This window comes from Phalacrocorax carbo, chromosome 9 (genome assembly GCF_963921805.1).
Source record: "Phalacrocorax carbo chromosome 9, bPhaCar2.1, whole genome shotgun sequence".
Taxonomy (NCBI): domain Eukaryota; kingdom Metazoa; phylum Chordata; class Aves; order Suliformes; family Phalacrocoracidae; genus Phalacrocorax; species Phalacrocorax carbo.
Genome location: NC_087521.1, coordinates 2264488 through 2279230, shown reverse-complemented (window position 1 = coordinate 2279230; position 14743 = coordinate 2264488). Strand labels below are relative to the sequence as shown.

The 14743-nt window shown below is 44.0% G+C and overlaps 1 long non-coding RNA gene across 1 annotated transcript; it reads left to right on the top strand.

Moving 5' to 3' along the window:
- Positions 1–164: 164 nt before the first annotated feature.
- LOC135314978 (uncharacterized) lies at positions 165–14068 on the top strand. The gene is made up of 5 exons (XR_010374381.1): positions 165–369; positions 3095–3269; positions 8072–8145; positions 11734–11812; positions 12879–14068. It is a non-coding gene; the product is annotated as an uncharacterized LOC135314978 (long non-coding RNA).
- Positions 14069–14743: the final 675 nt, after the last annotated feature.

Below are 14743 nucleotides of genomic sequence, written 5' to 3'. Positions count from 1 at the left end.
CCGGCCCTTCCCGCGGCGCGCCGCGGCCGAGGGCGAGGGGCGGTGGCGGCACCGGCGTCTCCCGCCTCCGCCTCCTCTCCCCGACCCGGGGCGGGCTGAGGCCGGCCGGTCCGGCCCCCTCGGGGGCGCGGCCGCCGCTGCCGCCTGTCACTCCACCAGCTCCCCGCTGGCAGACGCCGGTCGGGCGAGTGCGGTGGGGTAACTGCGGGTACCGCCTCCGCCGCTCTCCTAACGGGTGCTGGCTGAGGGAGGAGCCGAAGGAGAGGGCCCAGAGACGGGGCTGCGGAACAAGGAGAGCGGCCTTCGCTTAAAAACTGCTTTGCCGTCCCTAGTCTTTGTGGGAAAATAAAGTGCTCCTCCCTGTTTCAGGTAGGAGCAGGGAGAAAATAAGCGCTTTGTCTGTCAGCCTTCAGCGGGGCTCAGGGCTGGGACCAGGGTCGCCGGGAGCTGCGCTCAGCCTCATCCTGCCTCCACAGCAATCGTCCCAAGCCGGGAGCAGAGCTACCGGCACGGCTGGGCTGGCTTTAAAACTGATGGGAGTTCGACTCCGACTAGTTACTTTCCGACAAAGTTGTTCTTCCTTGTCTTTAAATTACTTAGGAAGCTCTCCTTGGCTCCTAAAGTCTGAACATTGAAGTATGAGGATCATGTTGTGCTTTGCAGCTTGTCACGCTCCTTCCTGTATATGGATAATAAATGGGGCTAAAGAACTAAACTAATAAGTTTCTCAATTTCATAGAATTGAGATTATATAAGTTCTCAACATTGCTTTCTGTGAAGCCTCCTCACTGAGAAGATGAAGAAAAAAGAAAAAAACTAAGCCTTGTGCTCCAAACAACAGCTCAGTGCCTTTTACCCTTACTCCGCCATTGTATTTATCAGTTCCCCTGAAATCAATAGCCAAATCTCACCAAGTTCAGAGAGGCAGCACACAGCAGCACCCTGACGGGCTGTTTTTAAAGCCTAAGTAACAAGATCACTTGGAAGGGAGACTTTAAAACCTAGATGGCAGCTGAGTAATGTTAATTGCTGTCAAGTCTGCCACGCAGTTATTGAGGTTTGTAACTTAAACTCAGGGGACGGGTTAGATTGGAAACTGATGACCAGCAAGGTGAGGCAAATTACCACGGGTTCCTTGTATCACATGCTCCTGGCCAGTCAAATGCTTCAGAGTCACTGTGATTTTGGGTGAGGTATTTACAGTTGCCATTAATAGATCAACACGCTAATAACATGAACCCTTTCCAAGAACCCGTTTCTTTATGGTTATTGTCCAAGGGTTCATTTATGCTCTGTAATTTGCCAGAAGGCTCGAGCCTTTGCTTTGTTATGAGAAGATCTGCTCATGTTTGACTTGTACCTCACCACCAAGTGAGAAAAAAAAAAAAGACTCAGTTATATTCAGTAAGGGCGAGGATCCTAAATTAATTAAGCCTCATTGTCCACTTTTGATAGTCAAGGGAGTTGTGAGTAGGAGGGGAGAAGAATGCGATTTTAAAAAAAAAAGCAACAAAAGGCATTCTATATCTTCAAGAGTTTCAAATTTTATCACACTGATGGCCAGGCCCTGGCAAAATGCCAGGTGCTGGAGGGCTACTTCTAATTTGAACGTACATAACTATAAATAAAAAATGAAGGTACTATGATTCCAACCACTTATGTCTTCCAGACTGAGTAATAACTGCCTGCTGGTTAGGCTCATTAACAGTAAAAACAGTACCTGATCAGCTTTGTTTTCATCTCACTGAGCTGCAGTTGGGGTCACACTTTATATCCCCAGAGGCTGCATTTTGGGAACTCCTGCTGTGTAGAAAATGTATGGAAACTGAAATCTATGTATATAATCAGGCTGGATGGTAAGAGAGCTCAGGAAGGATATTTGTGCCTTTCAGTGATTAAAAAAAAAGATATGGCAGCATTTCTAAGAGAGGGGACTCAGAGGGATTCCTTGAGGAAATTAGACATTGTTAAGAAATGGCTCCGAGTAAATAGACCGAAACCAAGACAGAGACAGCGAGTCTGAAATGGAAAATTGTGAACCAGGGGCAAGTTATACCACCAACCTCACCACACTCTGCCGAGAGAGTTTCTATAATAGCATGGAGACAAGCTTCTTACCTGGGAGCAGGAGCCCCAGGGACAGATACTCTGCCAGAGAGGTTTTGCTCATTAGTGTACATGGTGGCATTTTAGTTCAAGAGATTAATCTTAAATCACATGCAGTAGTGTCCCTGTGACATCTGTGGAGGGAAATATCATGCCACCCTGTAACCCTCCTGTCAGCCTACTCTGCTGCTCAAAAGGCTAGTGAACAAAATTGCTTCTTTTATTTAGTGTGTCCCCCCCTTCCCTATATGTCTTCAGAATTATTTCTTCTTATATTACTGACAAAACGCTACTGCCAGCATTGTGCTGTAATTGCAGAGTACATTGTGATCTTAGGCACAGGTCTTGTGAGCTGCTCTGCCTGGGTGGGCTCCGAAACCCCCACAGGGCCAACTTGACTTTGGTTGGGGTAGTCTTGTCTCATGTGCTTGGTTTTAATTTCTATTTTTCTATTTTCCTACCTCTCATGGTTGGAATAGGGAAATTAAGGGTAGCCTCATGGATCATAAAGCAAAGGATGAACAAGAAAAACATTCTATTTATTTTGTTATCTTTAGAACATTTGGTCAATGGGGTATCTTTCAGGGAGCTCAATCTGAGTGCCTAGGAGTGGAAAACTGTCTTCTGCCCCTGACTCATTTCAACAGACTTACTACTGTGTTCTGCCACATTTTCCTGTTGTGTGAGGTGGAAAAAGCCCAGCTTGAATTTCAGGTTTTGACTGTCCTTGTGCATTCCTCATGTGAGCCAATCTCTTGGAGAAGGCTGGCCTCCATCCTGATGGAAGGGCTCACTGGGTTCAGTACCCAGTGCTGGTAGAAGAAAGTGTCGCACATTTTAAAAGGTGTACTTGGGAGCAGGATCACTTGCTGACTAAAAACAATAGTGAAAGGATGTTGCTGAAGGGAGCAAATTTTAAGGTAGCTGGCCAGGGTCGCTCATTTTCACTTTTCTGAAACAAAAACTGAAAGAATATTTTTCTCCCCAGATCATGGCTCTGCCTTGGGAACATCCTCTCTTGGGGTGCTGCGCTTGACTCCTGCTGCAAACGCTGAAGACAGGAGTTTGCATTTTCCATTGAGCATTTCTACTATCAGCCCTGCAAATTCACTCATGGCCTTAGAGACAACAGGCTGAGGGAAATGCTGACAACTGGGCTTGAGGTGGGCACATCTCTATATATCACTGAACATGCTCGTGTATGTGGGGGTCATCCTGAATTTTTCCTCCCTGCTTTTTCTCTTTGTCTCTTTTTCTTTTTTCTTTTTCTTTTTCTTTTTCTTTTTCTTTTTCTTTTTCTTTTTCTTTTTCTTTTTCTTTTTCTTTTTCTTTTTCTTTTTCTTTTTCTTTTTCTTTTTCTTTTTCTTTTTCTTTTTCTTTTTCTTTTTCTTTTTCTTTTTCTTTTTCTTTTTCTTTTTCTTTTTCTTTTTCTTTTTCTTTTTCTTTTTCTTTTTCTTTCCTTTCTTTTTCTTTTTTTCCTCTTTCTTTTTCCTCTTCTTTCCTTTCTTTCATTTCTTCTCTTTCTTTTCTTTCTTTTTTTCTTTCCACCCCTGTCACAAAGACTTCCTATATAATTTTATTTTCTGTGAGGAATTGTCCGATTCTACAGAGACTTTGCACAGAACAGAATTTCTACAGCATGCTAATGATTTTGGGGAAAGTTCCCTTGAAGATTTCTCTTCCCTTTAATTGAAAAAAGAGACCAAAAAAGGCATTTGTTCACATCTCTGGGTTTCTTCCATTGCCCGTCTTTTCCTCCTGATTCTGTACTCCTGTCTTCTCTCTTCTTCTGTTTCCCATCTCATTCTTATGAGTTTGCATCTCCTTCCTTTGTCATCTTTCCCTCTTGTATTCTGGACCAACTCCTGCAGCATAAACTCCCTCAGATGTTTGACTCTGCTACTGGGATTTTTTAAGGGGACTGTGCTAGATATTAAAGTAAAATCTGTAGATAATATTTACCAAGTTGCAGCCTCATTCTGTAAAGGCCTGATCCACTCCTTGCCAAAGGCAAAGGAAAACTGACTTCAGGGGAGTTAGATCCAACTCTAAAATACCAAAACTTTTTCAAGCACGATTGGTAATAGACACTGAAGACACTCAGGACTCACCAGAATGCTCAGTGCTGGGCAGAATTGGGTCTTTCCTCTATATCACTGCAGAAGAATTATGGTGCTGTTGAACGTCACAGCTGGCTAATGTGTAACCTCGGGGCTTGACACCATGTTCTTCACTGCCTGCAAGGGCTCCCTGCCTGTATGAGACTATTTAATTCTGGAAATCTGTTGTCACGGGGCCACAGAATGGCTGAGGCTGGAAGGGACCTCTGGAGGTCCCCTGGTCCAACCCCCCTGCTCAGGCAGGACCACCTACAGCTGGTTGCCCGGGACCATGTCCAGACAGCTTTTGAATAGCTCTGAGGATGGAGATTCCTCAACCTCCCTGAGCAACCTGTGCCAGTGCAAATCAGCTTGGGCAGGAAATTCTTTTGAAATAACAAGTTCAAAATATCAGTAATACATTTTTGTTACTTTTTTTTACATTTCCCTGTCTATTTTTCCTTTTTTTTTTTTAACTAATGACAATAATCAACCCTATCTCAGGGCATATACAGAGAGTCTAAGTCCCCTGATTTTTCATTATTCTCAGTGCTACTCACAGGACATAAAAAAGAGAAGTCCTTGCGGAGTCAGGCCCTAACAAAGTACATTGCATGGGGTCCCAATAGAATACAGATGTATTAGTGTTCCCATCTTACAGAAGAGGAACATTGCATTTTTGTGTCATGCATTTTGGCAAAGAACAGCCAAAGACTGCATGTTGGGCTACATGGACCTTTGGCTGGAACCAACAGAGAGTATTGCATTTATTTTGGTAAATGCTCAGCGTTACTTCTTGAGGTTTCTTGAGGCCTTCTTGACCTCAAAAACATTCATAATTGGATGGAAAAGGGTGGAAAAACAGAGCTGGACTATCCTGAATGTGAAGATAAAGCAGAGGAACGTGACCCCTAGTGCTGAGTGTTTATGTTTTCTGTTGCAATATAGGACTGTTCACGGTGTTCAGCACAGTAGAGCATTAAATCCTAGGTGCAATAAAATTTAAACTGAAGCTAGAAAGTAAAAGTGGGAATAAAACCAGAACTGCCTAATTCTGCCAATAGTTCAAAAAGAACGTTGTGCTAGAAGCTGCTGAGTGCTTCACATTGTTAGCTATTTATTTAAAGTATATTAAAAGAAAGATAAATATTTAAAATACAGAATAGAAAAATATAAATTTTTTTTTGCTTCAGTTGCAGGTTTTCCTATCAGTTTCATAAAGCGCTTACAGGATGTTGAATATTCAGTCAACTCAGAATACCTTTGAGCAGAGTGTCTGGCTGGGGACACCATTGTTTGTAAATTCAGGTCCTCCATTTTCATATGTAAATCTATGTCCTCTGCTTCATCACCCATAGAATATTCTTAAAGTACTTTTTGATCCTTGCCTGTATTGCATTCAGCCAATGATATTAATAACTCTCCTTGTGTTGGAAGTTTTTTTATAAAACACAGAAGTTAAAGATTGCTATGAAGGCAAAAAAAATCCACGTTTTGTAGAAAAATCTCCCTTTGCTTTCTTGACTTTTGGTTTTCATTGTATTAATTGTAAATATAGTACTTATGAGGACTAGCATAAAACTGAGGACATTTTTCTTCTCCCAGTTAACCCAGTGGCAAATCATCTCCAAATTCCTGTAAAACTAGAATGGATAGACTTTTACAGTTTGGGTAGGAGAAACCAAACAACTTTCTGACAAATTTCAGAACCTGGAAAACAAGTCTGAAAATAATTTGGCAGAACAGGATGCCTTACAATCTTCCGGAAGGAATGTCTGCAACTAACAACTCACCAGTTCATCGCGGTACCTCTAGTCCTTGTGAAAACCCATTTCCCACACCAGCCTGGGGAGTTGCACCAGTCAGTTTTGGGAAGAGGGCTTTCTTTGGGTTTGAATTGTGAATGTGCAGCTCAGCAGGCCAGGAAGGCAGCACCTAAGAGGAAATGGAGCATTTTCTGTGTGATATGTAACAGGCATCATAGCTCACCTCTTCTCCTCCGTGCAGCCGGATGCAGCTCTCCTGGTACCAAGATCACAGGAAAGCTTTATCTGGAAAGGATCCCTCAGTTTGGCTCCCTTTTAGCTCTCCCCTTTTTAACAGCTGGTGTTTCCAAGAACTGAGTTGAAAGGCTGAGACAGGTCTTCATTTTTAATAACTGAGCTTCAGGTTCCCTGGGGAAAAAATGTCTTCCACTGGAGACAAGAAGGTCCTGTGTCACCCAAATTCTTTACTTATTAAAGAGAGAGATGAGATCCTCTTACAAAACTACAGTAAAGACTCTCCTTAAATCTGGAGAGGTATTAGCTGTTTCTTTCTTACAATCTTTGTTTAATTTCTATGGCCCCCTCTTGAAAATCCAGCAGGTCACCCACCACCAGGACTAAGAGGGCAGGAAGGGCCGCAGAGGGCAGGGCAATCAGGATGCCTGCATCCCGGCTCTGCCAAAGGCTCAGCACTACTGTGGGATCCGCTCACTTGGTTTGTGCTTTGGGTTCTACAGGTGTACAGTATGGACAATACTGTGGTGGAAAACATTCTGAGCTCCTTCAAAAGGTGCCAGCAGGTGGCAAATTGTATTCTTGTCCATTTTGTTAAAGGGAGGTTGCTTCCTTCAAACTCCTGTCCTCCTTCCCTGCCCGGTGTTGAGGGTGTGCAGAGACAGAGCAGATTGACGCATGTGGAAAACTCATAACAGAACATGAAACTCTCTGGACTGATTTTCATTATTTGCTTCCAATTTTTGTGAAAAGAAAAGAAAAACTGGGGGGTTGCTCACTGAAAATAGAGCAGTCTGGAACAAAAAAACCCAGCAGAATATAAGAGTTGTCTCCTCTTTAAAGGGAGACATTAACATAACCGTTTCAAAAAATTCCATGGAAAAAGTGGTTTGCAACTGAATAAACAGCACGTTTCATTTCAAAGAGCCACTTTATTGAAAAGTATCAAACCCCAAATGGCCGTCTTTTCAAATGTCCTTGTGTACCTTGGGTACAGAAGTCCCGCCTAAGCATTGCCTCAGATTTTAAAATCTTGCCCCAAACTTCCGGCTGGAGGAAAACTTAGGGGGAAAACCAAGTAGGGAAAACAAAAGGGGAAGGTTGAATGCTGATCGGGTACCCATGAACTTGGGGCAATTAAAGCTTTTGCAAGCATTTCACATAGACAGCAGGCTGACTGCTGGTTTCAGACGAGTGGCAGGAGGAGAGGGCAGAGAAGGGGGGAGAAGCCAGGGTGAGCAGAGCCAGGCAGCCAGCTGAGAGCTGTGGGTCCCACAGCTGTGGGTGGCTGTGACACGTGGGGCACAGGCGAGCTGTAAGCCAGTGGATAGGCAGTGCCCTCCGTCTCTGCATTTATGACTCAGGGTTGGTTTGTTCCCCCTTGGGGAAGCACCCTGCCTTACCCCCTGGTGCTGCACAGCCTCATGCCTGCCCTGACTCATTGCTCCCCTTCCCGGGGGTCTAACCAGAAGGACTGTTTCTGGTTAAATCAACTTTCATGTTCTTTTCCCCCTTTCCTTCTCTTTTGTTACAGTTTTCTGCTACTTCTCCTTTCTCACATCTCTGCTTCTGTTTGCTAAGTCTGTCTTCCCTCTTGTCTTTCCTTCCTCTCATCTCCTCCTTTGCTGTTCTACCAGTCCCCTTGCTTTCTACCACCTGGCCTCATTTTTCAGTTGTCTTTCTCTTACTCTCTTCTGCCAAGTAAGGGGATGGGCGACTCTGGCCCCCAGCACCGCTGCAGAGGGTTACTAGCTGTAGCTACTAGCTGTAGTTGGTGCTTTCTGTTGTCAAAGCACTTTACAGATAGTACTGTTATGGTAACTGAGAGAGGCAGACCAACCTGTGTCCGACCTACTTTGTTGACAGAGAAGCTCTCATCTGCCTGCCTCATGATTTTTGGTATCTAGTCCAAGAAGCTAGCTGCCTCCCGACATCTCAGGGTAGGCTGGACAACTATGTTATTCCTACGTAAGATTTCCTTAAACATCTATTATCTCAGCATCTCACACTAGCTGATGCTTCTGCCCAAGGACATCCAGCAGCTCAGCAGCAGCGCTGACACGAGATGGTTGGACTCCTTTACAGAAGGCTGACTGTGAAGTGAGGTTCAAAAGCAAGGCAGCACTGGAATTGCCCGTCTTTTCAGTCACGAGCAACCTCACAGAGCTGGGTTGGTAGCCTGCAGATCCAAACTGCTGAGTCACCCTATTGTGTTTTGGGCTTTTTGTAAAGTACTGGACTATTTTCAAAGGGAAATCACAATGGAGGGATATGGCAGCTCCCGCGCTGGGCCCCCTGAGACCGCCGGGTCCCTGCAGAGCGGTGCTCGCCTTTGTGTGGCGCGGGGCTCGAGGAAGCCCACACAGCCCCACGCCAGAAGAATGAGCAGCTTGCTTCAATATTTCCTTTCAATTCACTGCAGCCACTTAGGGAAGGGGTGGATTACAATATAGGAGAAAGGTTACATCTCGTGCCTTTTTGTGTATCACTGTGCTGCGATAGCAATTTTTGAAAGGGTATTTTCCTCCACATGCACACACAGGCTTTCTGCTGTAGCTGTGTGTTGGGTGCTTCTCTCAGAGCTCCCAATTCCCAAACTTCTGCTGAAATCAGCTGGTTTCTGTGTGCAAGCTCTAATCCTTAATAATTAATCAATAGTGTTTTAGAGCAGATAGCACTTTGGAAGTTTTTCTGAATAATTACAAATAAATTCAATGGTTAAGTGAAAGTAAAATTAGATCTGGCCTGAGCAGAAGGCAGATCGAGGAGTGAAAGATGGCTCAAAATGGATCTGTAGGGGATCTTAGGCAAAACACCTTGTCTCGCTCAGGACTCAGAGTTTCTATTGCTAAAATAAAGACATAATTTTACTCATCACCTGGATAACATTTTGGGATCTGAAGAGAAAGTGTATTAAAGAAGTGAAAAGAGTTATTACTGTATTATAGGAAAGGTAACTTTTCTTAATCTAAAACTGAGCTCTAGATTATATGGTTGTTTACCCCAGTTTTATGCCCACGTAACACTACTAGCTTAAAGGAATTTAATATTAAGCTATGCTTACTGAAGAGCAGAGGTCATGGGCTTAGGTTTTATCAATAAATTCCATGCCATAAGATTGTCTACGATCTCAGTTTATCCATGTCACAAAACACAGTCTCTCCTCAACCTGTAAAGTCTTTATGCAAATAGAAGTGTTGCTTAAATTCCAGCAGGATGTGACCGTTTCTAGGCCTAAACAGTCTAACAGCAGCCGTTGCAGCCCACCTCTATCTTCTTTTAGAAATTTTCTCTTGAAGTCTAGTGTTTTCTCCAGGGTGTCCCAGATTTAAGAGTATCCTACAAAAGGTTCTGCATATTTTTAATGTATTAAAATGACAAAACCGCCGTAATCCAGCCACGCTGATGCACTTGTATAGTGATTTTCTACTAGTATGAAAGCTTACAAATGAGAAAGCTGAAGCCCTTGTGTTTGACTGTTCATGAAAAGTAAATAACCAGAAGATAACTAGAAGTTAGATAATTACTAGATAAGACAGAAAACTGTTTTTCTGAGTACTAACAGAAGAAGTCTGACTAGGTGACCTACAGGAATGGAAACAATACAATCTTTGATATCAAGCACGCCTACACGTTAAGCAGAAGTCTCCTCAGCATGGCAAAGAAGGAATTTGAGGAAAAAATGCCATTGGAAAACTTCAACTAAAAATCACTTCAACTAAAAACTGAAAAATTGGAATATTTCAACTAAAAATCACTTGTAGCTATTGTCAGATGACATTGTATACAAAGGGCAAAGGCTAATTTTCCTTGCATTAATTTGTTATGAATGCGCCTCAGCTGTTCAGCACTCACAGGATTGAGGGAGGGCTGTCACCAGCCCTGCTCGGTAAGAAGGGGTTTTGATACCTGGTGAGCAAGCGCACCCTCCAGCACGAACCAGGGAGCTCGAAGGATCCCTGGGGGAAGCTAAAGAAACAGACATCATCCCAGTTCATGGGTTGAAGGTGGATTGGCATGTGTCTGGTAGAAGTCTTCTAACTATGAAGAATACGCCGGCATGAGGGATAAACAAGATTGTAAAAACCAACATAACTACAGGCAGGCACATTAAGCTAAATACATTCCTAGTAAACCTTGCCTGGCTTCCACTGCAGGGGTGAGTTTGGCTTAGTGTGTTACCTTATCTAAGGCTGGAGCCGTGACATCTAATATGCATGGATATTAACACTGTACGTACTTGAAGCCTTTCGTTTATAAATGGACTGACAAATAAATTCAGTCTGGCATAGAGAAGTCAGGATTCCCTGAATTCGTGTGCACGTGTACGTGCCGTGTGGCACAACCTATACTCTCCATTTGTGCCTATATATAGAAAGTAAATCTACGCGGCGGGGCAGTGGGGGCAGGGGAGGCTTTGGCCCTGATCCATTACACCTGGCCTTTCTCGCGCACCATGAAAGTTTCATGTTGTTTTCCTCCGGTGTCTCCCGCAGCCTTTGTTCCTCTCAGGCCAGTGCTGACCAGCAGCCTCCCGGCCACGCAGGCAGCGAGCCCCGGCTGCCAGCAGGCTCCCTTGTGCTGCTCTTGCAACTTCAAATGAGCTGTCAGTCAACGGCCTTGTTTCTTCGAAGCTTATCTCAGGCTGCTGAGAGGGGCCAGGACTAGGGATAACGTGCAAGCTGGAAGAAAAGACACCAAGAGCATATTTAAAGTGCTTTTTTAGTTTTACAACCAAGATTTTTCTCCAAATTATTGTCAAGTTCAAGCTCTCACTGTATAAAAGGTCACTCGGGATTACTGCATATAAACAAACCAGTACTTTAGTATGAAGGAAGAGCAGTAATCTCTACACCTTATCAAAGTCATCAGATAAACAGGACAAATCACCTTGCATCAGACTGGCTGGCAGGTCACCTTTTTTGGCAGAATGAAAGGAAGCTTATTTCTAGAGATGAGTCAAAAGTGGAACCACGTTGCTAACCCACAAAAGGTTTAGAGGGTTGATTACAAAACATGGTCTAGTTCTCCTTTAGGTACATCTTTATTGTGCTCATAACTCAGCTTCGTTACAGACCCATGGGGAACAGCAAAAGAAGCTGAAGGGAGCTGCAGTGAGCTCTGAGGCACCCACACCCAGAGTCACTGAATGAGGCACAGCGTCCCGGGCTCGGTTCCGGCAGAGCTGTTTGAGTTCAGATTTGCAAGGCAGTCTTGTTGCCAGAGCCTGGCTGCTCTTTTCTGCAAGGAGACCAGACAGACTGTTTGAAGGCATCATTAAAACATCTCACCTGGACTAAGGCGGCACTGCAGATGTGTGGAGCTATTTCACTTGAAGTGTGAAGACCTGAAGGGATCTTCCCACTAATTCATTCAATTTGATAAATTCTGAAGCCAAACTGCTCTTTGTACCCTACTTGGCAATAACTTGTTAAACTTTTTCACTGCTATCGCTGAGACGAATGACTAAGAACTAACCTGAAGGCCCACCAATTAATGTTAACCAAGTAGCTTTGTTTTATACCTAGATGAAGATGCTCATGCAGCTTTAATTTGAGAATAAAATGAGAAAAAACACTTATATTTCAGAACAGCTGAAAAATAAAGGTGAGTGAGATTTTTTTAGAAGTTGTTGTAGCAGATTCAAGTTGTAGGCGTTATTTTGGGGAGGAGTGGAAATATTTTACTTAATATCTTAGCTTCCTGAAACAGTTTTAACATAATGAAAAATTTTCATTTCTGAATCCAGGCTAACCCTAACTGTCTATTACTTTGACCTTGTAGAACAAATCTTAGAAACCCTACTGCCCTATCGCATCTCCCTTGCAACATACCTGTCTCCCCAGCACCTCTGTGCAGTGAGGAAATGCCCCACCTTTTGCAATGGCAAGAAACTGAGGCCCAGGGAAGCAGGACTTGCCCAAGGCCACAGGGGAAGTCCGTAGTAGGTGAGGGACCATGCAGGCAGCTGGCACCACTCATCCTTTACCACCATTTACACCTTTGCAAAGTCAGCTACCATTCCAATCTGACAACATATTCTACCACTTCAGATAGTTTTGTACATGGGTTTACATGCCAGGTAGTCTTATAAACAGCTGAACAACATTGTCAATTCAAACAATTCATTGTAAGCCTCAAGATATCTAGTGGCTTCTGGCATGCCCAGCACATGGACCAAAATATTATTTCTAACCATTGGTGATGGAGGAGAAAAGCTTGGAAGCAAGAGTCTCAATACTGAAATGCAAGAAGTCAGGTAGAATGAATCCTACACACTTATTACTTCTCAAAAACATGCATTTTTGAAGGAAACTCTTGCCTTTTTGTGGCTTGGTTCATGATTGCCAGGTATTTGGTGTTGCTAATACTGATAGTCCCTCATACAACCACAGTGAAAACATGCTGTTAGCAAAGCTGGTTCTGTGATTCAGCTACAACACCGGGAGATGGCCAGAGATGACGCATGAGGAGGCAGTGAGGTTTAGTCATCAGATAGGTGTGCAGTACATGAACACAAAGTGTTACAAATGAGTCTACACTTTTTATGTACAACCCAAACAAGTCTGACTAGACACACAGACTTTGAAGGGCTGGAAATTTAGGAAAAGTTGCTCTAAGAATTCAATTTCTTTTAATACGCGCCTTTGTTCACAGTGCGATCTACTTACAGGTGCCCTGGAAGGGATCTGAACATGGACTTTGCACAGCCTGACTGACTACAAGGCACGATGGCTTTCACACACTCCGCATCGCTGCCAGGCTCCTGCTACACCACAGTTAACACACAGGCTTTGCAGGAGCTGTGAAGCAGATGTGCAGGACCAGGATTCAAGGACGCCACTGTTTCTTGACATTTCTTTGGTGTGGGAGCTAACCACCAGCCATGGCATGAAGCATGTCTTCCAGCCTTGCTTTTGAATGAAAGTGGTTACGGCTGCTCTGTTTTGTGCCTTGCTCTAATAGTTAGGTTGGTTACAATGTCAAGCACATGTCTGATGAGCCACTTACTTGTGTCCAAAGGGATTACTACATTTAGGAAATAACCCAGGGGCCACTGTACACAGGTACCTAACTCAAGGCCACAAGTAAATACCCAAGTCCTAGGGAAGGGTGAGGCGCCACACATGCCCCATCCTTCCTGATTTTCTTCAGTATTCCCCTGCTCAGCACCCTGGCTGCTGTAAATCTCATTCCCAATACCAGCTGCTCCAGGGTGTTGGTCATCTAATTGTGGCTCACAAACTTAAAAGCAAGTGACTGTAAAGCAGCTGTGGAGATGTTTGGCAAAACCAAGCCTTACTGTGTCTTGACCTTGGTATATAAAAATGCACCTTTCTTCAGCTAATGTATAGTACCTGCTCTTAGGCAGTACAAACAATACCTTACCTCACCGGAAAAATCCAGCCAAAGCTCTTAGCACTGCTATAGCTGATGCCAGTCCACCATTTTTAATCCTACAAAGCTCAGTAGGATTTGAACACAGTTAAAAGCTGTATGATCTACTGTCTTGCTGACCCTGCCTGACCTAGCGGTCTAGTGTAAAACAAACAGCACAGGCCCACATACACGCTAGCTGTGAGTACTACGCACTAGGACAATGCAGCCTTTCCAGGTGACTCTGGCTAAATTCCTCTGCAACCCTCTACCCGCAACCTGCCTTGCAGGTCACGTGGATGCAACAGTGGCAGGTCCTGACTCTTAATAATTGATTATGTACAGGCACCATAGGGGTCATTCAGCTGCTGGGCCTTGTGCGCAGTCCTAGCAGCTGTTCCCCATTTCCAGCAAAGCAAAGGAATTTTCTGCGGGCAAAGCATGGCCCTTGGGCTGCCAGTCAGAGCACCCCTTTTATAGGTGAAATCTGAGACTTTCTGGGACTACAATGGAAAATCCCTTTCTAAATGTCATCTCTAATTAGTCTGTCGCGTAATTCTTAGTAGTCCAGAAAGACTCTCTGTCTGACCATTTGTACATTTAGAAACCCCAGATGTGGCCTGCCAGCTGTGCTGCACAGAGCTGGCTGCTGCTTGCTGGGTTCAGTAGAGTGATGCCAGTCATTGATCTTCTCTGAGGCATGTGAGCATAAGGGCAAAATGCTTCCTACAAGTCACAAGCAACCAACAACATCCCTAAGACTAGGCTTTGAACAGTTCAGTTTGGATTCTTAGGGTCAAAGAGAATGAATCCTTCAGCACAAAAAGCAGCTTTACAGGTACAGGGCTCTTGTGTTTTTAAAACAGAAAATACTGTATTTTAAACGTACAGAATATCAGTGCCTTAAAGCTCAGGGGCCCCAAGCTCCCCAAAGCTTGAAGGACAGAGACCTGGACATTTCTTCTTGTTTAATTGCCAAATCAATTCAAATGGTGCAAGTCTCTCCTAATGTGCTTCACCAGAACTGTCTTTTGGGTTGCCGCTGATCCTTACAGGAGATTTCCTTTTCAAAAGGGTAGGATCAAGAACCTCACTTAGAGTAAATACATGTCAGTTCCTGAGACCTTTCCCTGTGGTTAGAGGAGAGCATGTCTTATTTAA